Genomic DNA, 6,121 nt, shown 5'->3' on the forward strand with positions numbered 1-6,121 from the left:
CTATATAAGATGGATAAGACTTTGTAAATATAATAGCATTTAATAAATAATTCAGCAAATACCATAGAAATCCACATGTTCAAATAGCGAAACACATAAACCATGTTCAGATTGTAACAACCATAAAACAAAATACAAATCCAATAAGTTCAACACATTAACAACAACTAATCCTAGACGACTACTCTACGAATCCGGTTCAGGCTGCTTAACATACAAATCCATGTAATCCAAACGGTTAGAAAGTTTACGAAGCTCTTCTTGGACTTGTCTGTTCAAAGCATCAAGAGCATCCATCCTGGTTGGAAGGAAATGAGCCAGAGGAGGATGATTCGGTTCGAGTAGGCAGATCATAAGAAGGATTTTCAGAAGGAGTGCCTTGAGTATCTCCATGATGCTTGTAGATCATGTCTGTAGTGTCACTAAAGAAACCCATTTTGTGGACAACATCCACATCAACTTTATTTCCCCAAGCATTGAGTGGAAATTTAGACTCTCCAACAAAAGATAAAGTAAAATGCTCTAATATGGAAGTGATGATGATTGCATAAAGAAAGGGTCGAAAATTATCTCTAAAGGTCCACATTTGCCTCATTATCATCTAATTCCAGTTAATTTTAATATTATGCTTAATAGCATACATTAGTTCTAACTCCATATCGCTAATTTGTGAATTGTTTGAAAAGTTCGAAATTACAACATAACTCAGAAAATAATGAATCAAACGGTCCTCTAGGTTTAAATTACCCACATATTGGATATTATGGTGTTTGACCGAGTCACTAACAGCATTTTGCTTATGCAATTATAATTCCATTTTGGAAAGTCTACACATAGACTATTAGAAATCTTGTTTGTTATACCTTTCTAAGTCAGTTTGGAATCCTGATCCTACCATTATCCCTCTAAAGGGTAAGTTACTGCAAATAGAACTCAAGGTTCTGAGGTCTATGGCAATATCCTTGCCTATAACATATGAAAATATATTATTTTTCCTAAAAGAAAGATTGTGGTAAAATACTCTAATCAGTTCAGGATAGTAGTAAGCATAATGCATTTCACAGAAATAAAAAAGTTTTTGTTGCTTAAACAGGGTAGAGAATAGAAAACCGTCATTTTCGAAAGCCGATAACATACCATATTTTGGAGCAAAGATAGGTATTTGATGGAAATCCTCCTTGAAGACTTTTCGTTGTTCCTCGATCGCTAGAACTTCCGCCAAATCCAATGTATTAACTCCGGTTGAAGTATTGGTGCGAGGCTTCTTGGTTTTGGAGGTAGATGCAATGAAGATGAAGTTTTAGAAAAACTAGGTTTTGAGAAGATGAGATTTTGGGGGTTTTTTATTTTGGCCACAAAACACAAAAAATGAAGGTTGCAAAGTGTTTAGAATTGAAAATGTGATATGAGTGGACCAAAAAATCACCCAAAATGGTTAAGAAATTAAGTTTTTCAAGAGAGAGGGAGGTTAACGGTTTTTGGAGGTTTGAAATTGGAGAAGATGAAGTTGAAAAGAGGGAAAAAGCCTTATGTACCATGTACTGTAATCGATTACTCTGATTAGGGTAATCACTTACATCAAGTAAAATGCCCAGTTTTCTAACTCTTAGACTATGTAATCCGTTACGTCTCTAGAGTAATCGGTTACTTAGACTTTCTGCCCAAATTATTAATCAGTTACACATATAGTATAATCGGTTACCGACTACGGAAAAACAAATTGTTTGCATTTTAAGCACAAGTATGCATGATATACAAATAATGAAGCACACATAATAATTCATAAACATGTTTATGATAAATATGCTACATCAAGAATGCTTAATTCACGTCTAATCTTACAAAAAAAAAGAATCTTTAACCAAAGCTTTAGTGAAAATATAAGGTAATTGATTATGAGTATCAACAAATTCCAAGAGTAAATCTTTCTTATGGACATAGTCCCCAAGGAAGTGATGCCTTATATCAATATGTTTGGTTCGGGAATGCATAATCGGGTTCTTTATGAGATTTATAGCACTAGTATTATCACATCTCAAGGGAATGAATCCTAAGTCCAATCCATAATCAATTGTTGCTTGAGCCACAACACTTGGGCACAACAACTACCTGCTACTATGTATTTTGCCTCTGCAGTACTTAGAGAAACACATGCTTGCTTCTTACAAGACCATGAGATTCTTATAAGACAATGAGACTAAAGCATTTCCAAGGACATGACAAGTACCACTTGTACTTTTCCTCTCAGTTTTGCATCCAACAAAATCTGAATCTGAGTATCCCACTAAGTCACATAGATTTCCTTTTGGATACCATAGTTCTAAATCAAGAGTGCTTTTAAGATATTTCATTATCCATTTTACGGCAATTAGATGTGACTCTTTGGGTTTTGATTGATACCGAGCATATATACATACACTAAACATGATATCAGATCGACTTGTAGTAAGAAAAAGAAGGAAATTAATCATACTTGATACTTAGATATGTCAATACACTTCTAGTCTCATTAACATCTATGTATGTTCCAGAACCCATAGGAGTGACAATTGGTTTGCAATCATCCATTTCAAATCGTTTCAACAAATTCCTGCAATATTTAGATTGACTAACAAATATACCATCATTGAGTTGTTTGACTTGAAGTCTAAGAAAGTAATTCAAATTTCCCATCATGGACATCTTAAGCTCCCCTTGCACCATTTTAGAAAACTCGCTACACAAGAGATCATTAATAGAACCGTAAATAATATCATCAGCATAGATTTGAATAAGTAAAGTATGATGATCGATTTTCTTAATAAATACTATAGTATTGACCTTTCCTTTGGTAAATCATTTTTCAATTAAAAAACTTGTTAGACGATCATATCAAGCATGAGAAGCTTGCTTTAAGCCGAAAAGAGCTTTCTTAAGTTTATATACATAAGAGAGGTTGTTCAACATACACCTCTTTTAATATATAAACATTAACAAAAGCATTCTTTACATCCATTTGATATAATTGAAAGCCCTATGAACAAGCATATGCTAGAAATAATCTAATAGTTTCAAGTCTAGCAACTAGAGTGAAGGTTTCATCAAAGTCTATACCCTCGTCCTGGTTATATCCTTGGGCTACTAGTCTTGGTTTATTTCTTATGATAATACCATTTTCATCTAATTTAGTTCGAAAAACCCAATGAGTGCCTATAACGTTTCTATCTTTAGGTCTAGAAATAAGTTTCTAAACTTGGTTTCTCTCATATTGATTCAATTATTCTTGCATCGCAAGAATCCAATGCTCATCTTCAATCGCAAGAATCCAATGCTCATCTTCAATTGCATCTCCATTCTTTAGGTAAATCAGAATGAATATGCTCATATTGTGACAATATAGTATCATCTATCTTTAAGTGCTCTATGTTAGTTGTACCTTCAGACATGATGAGTTAGGAAAATCATCATCAAGATTCGACTTATCTTCCAAAGAGGATTAGTATCATAAAAAGCTACATGAATGGATTCTTCCATGACTAACGTTCTCTTTTTAAAAATTATAAAAGTTCTGCTTGTAATAGAGTAGCCATGGAAAATTCCTTAATGCGCTTTTGAATTAAACTATTCCTTAATCTGCTATTGAATTAAACTCTAAAAAAATCGTCTATACCTAGGGCTAAAGTAAGGATATTTTTGGCTTTGAGATAATATTGCACTTTCTTTTTATCTTCATCATTCCAAGAGGATTTTGGCTTAACTTCCCTTATTTTATTGACAACAATGAAGGGTTCATAGGGTCCTTCCTCAATCACGTTCTATATATCTAGGTCTTGAGACACTATAAAGATTCTCATCTTAATTTTATGAAAGTAATAGCATTCTCCAACAAATATTAGAGGGTGATTGATGTTGGAACCGTCTCCCAAAAAAGATCTGGAGGCCATCTATGAAATTAGGATCGGTTTGAGAGTAAATTATCCAAAATAAGCTCTAGTGCCAAATGTAAAACTAAGATAACAACTAAGAGGGGGTGAATTAGTTGATGGGAGACATGATCAATTATCTATAATGTATTAGAATGTAAAGAACTAGAATATTGTTGCAGAAATTAACCAAGTTAAAGTCAAACTGTAAGCATATAGAGGGTAGAAGAAGAGTACACAAATATTTTTATACCGGATCACCTTCTTGTCCACCGAAGGCTACGTCTAGTAATCTTGTAGGACAAGAGATTTTTCTACTAGATACTTTGAGTTGCAATTACAAATTCTCTTCCTAAGACCCTTGTATCTTACACACTCATAAATATCTCACCCTTAGCAAACAATCTTTCCAGTAAGCTCTTCCCCTTACCACCACACCCTTGTGATGACAAGTTTTACAATATGATGAGGAATGATAATAATAGCAAGATTTTTATGTGAACCCCAAAGAACCTAACCTTGATTATGATGGCCTTGAAGGCATAAGTGGTCCTATGACTACGGCCAAGGCTAAAAGGGCTCAAAATACCCTTGGGCAACTCATACGGTTGATCCATGATCGTGAGCCAAAAATAGCCCAAGGGGGTTTAAAGATGCTTAGTGGCATCTTGGTCCATGTTTCTGACCGAGCCAAAGACGGACCAGGCCACGCGCATGAGACATGCCATGGGTCTGGCACAGACGCAAATTTGACCTTGGCATGGAGCCAGGTGCATCAGGCATGAAACCTGACCGAGGCAACTCTGACCGAGTGGAGGTCCCTGGCGCACCAAGTGTTGAGCTAGGCGTTGGGCCATTCTGGCCTGGCCAAGGCATCTGACCGAGGCGCATGCGCCTAGCGTGCCGCATCAGGCGCTGGGCGTAGCTTGACCGAGTCAGGCCTAACCAATTTATTTAGCATTGAGCATTTTTAATTTTAATAATAAATGTTCGGGCTAATTTTTGTACAACTATTAGTTAATTTATTTTACGTGTTTTGATCATAAATCCGCCTATAAATAATGTCTAGTTTGAAAAATGGCTCGTGGAAGACCAAGTCAAGCCTAAAAGTTAACCGATACTTTAATGCTTGGACCAACTTTTATTTTTCATGAACTAAAGTCATTCTAACTTAGTCTATTAATATTTTGCAAGTAAATAAAGACTATTGTAGCCGTTGGAGGAGGATTGCTCGAGGGGAATCAAAATATGATCGTGGAGGGGCTTAATGGAGAATTTACGGTGCTTAAACACCTTGTCTGGACCGTTGGAGCTTAATTTACCTGGGCACATTTCATCCATAGGAATCCTAAGTCATTTTCGGAGTTGTTGGAACAAAGATGCTTGTGGAGAATTAACATGTGCTCGTTGGAGACCTTAATTGAGCATTTATGGTACTTGATGGGTGTGTTCTAGTCGTTGGCAGCCTAATAACTTCACACCAACGGCACCCTAAGCTACTTAGTGCATCATCACTCATCATTCAGCCGAAGGAAATTCTTTCCTTGACAAAGGGAATCCAATGCCAAGTATAAGTGCACCCAAGGACCATTAAGAAAGCCATAACTTCAACAATTCAACATGTGCCGAATTGGAAGTCAAACAAGAATCCTATGAAGGTCATCAAAGCTTAGTCGTGAGCATTATGGAGGCATTAAGTCTCATTCACCATGTGACTTGATTTTAGGTCGTTGATCGAGGTCGTACCCGATACAAATAATATAACAATTAAAACTGCAGTACTAGGAAGTGACTCCTAGGTCGTTTCCCAAGGATTATCTTTCAGGCACAGCTTCAATCACCTTATACTCACACACACACAAGGGGGGTTTTGTTGTTGGATAGTATGAACATAAATCAAATTCAGAAACAGTAGTTAAACAATGTAATAAAACGGCTAAATCCCTTTGGTTCGTTTGTTCACAACTAAATCCTCGGTTTCAAAAGATTATTTTCAGATTCCAACCATTAACTTCCGAATTTGTTGAGAATCAATTAACTAAGCGATAATCAATTCAAAGTTCCAGAACATAAACATCAAACTAAGCGAAATCAGTAAAGGTATGAAACGATTAACAAATTCACACGAACTAAGCATTCATGCACTAGAGAGAGTAAATCAACTAAATGAAGATAAACTCAACCAACCAGTTTCTAAGCAATGGCATTAAGCAAACCAT

Source organism: Lupinus angustifolius, unplaced genomic scaffold (genome assembly GCF_001865875.1).
Source record: "Lupinus angustifolius cultivar Tanjil unplaced genomic scaffold, LupAngTanjil_v1.0 Scaffold_405, whole genome shotgun sequence".
Taxonomy (NCBI): Eukaryota; Viridiplantae; Streptophyta; class Magnoliopsida; order Fabales; family Fabaceae; genus Lupinus; species Lupinus angustifolius.